This window comes from Anopheles bellator, chromosome X, assembly GCF_943735745.2.
Source record: "Anopheles bellator chromosome X, idAnoBellAS_SP24_06.2, whole genome shotgun sequence".
In the NCBI taxonomy this organism is placed as follows: Eukaryota; Metazoa; Arthropoda; class Insecta; order Diptera; family Culicidae; genus Anopheles; species Anopheles bellator.
This window is the reverse complement of record NC_071287.1, coordinates 7130492-7131077: the sequence shown is the minus strand read 5'-3', so window position 1 is coordinate 7131077 and position 586 is coordinate 7130492. Positions and strand designations below refer to the sequence as shown.

Here is a 586-nt window from a genome sequence, read left to right as displayed (position 1 = left end):
CCTTGTTCCAGATCACCAGACGCAACTCTTGACAGTGTCCTAGACTCTACATACAAGATCCATAGGTGGTCTGCCTCTGTCCCAAACCACCAGACTCAACTCTTGACAGTGTCCTAGACTCTACATACAAGATCCATAGGTGGTCTGCCTCTGTTCCAGATCACCAGACGCAACTCTTGACAGTGTCCCAGACTCGACATACAAAATCCATAGGTGGTCTGCCCCTGTCCCAGATCACCAGACTCAACTCTTGACAGTGTCCTAGACTCGACATACAAGATCCATAGATGGTCTGCCCCTGTCCCAAACCACTAGACTCAACTCTTGACAGTGTCCTAGACTCTACATACAAGATCCATAGGTGGTCTGCCTCTGTTCCAGATCACCAGACGCAACTCTTGACAGTGTCCCAGACTCGACATACAAAATCCATAGGTGGTCCGCCCCTGTCCCAGATCACCAGACTCAACTCTTGACAGTGTCCTAGACTCGACATACAAGATCCATAGGTGGTCTGCCTCTGTTCCAGATCACCAGACGCAACTCTTGACAGTGTCCTAGACTCGACATACAAGATCCATAGGTG

The 586-nt window shown here is 49.7% G+C and overlaps 1 protein-coding gene across 1 annotated transcript in view; it reads left to right on the top strand.

Annotated features, from left to right (window-relative positions):
• Positions 1 to 586, top strand: part of LOC131213412 (uncharacterized) — a 26945-nt gene that overhangs the window by 20291 nt on the left and 6068 nt on the right. The gene's annotated exons all lie outside the window — the stretch shown is intronic.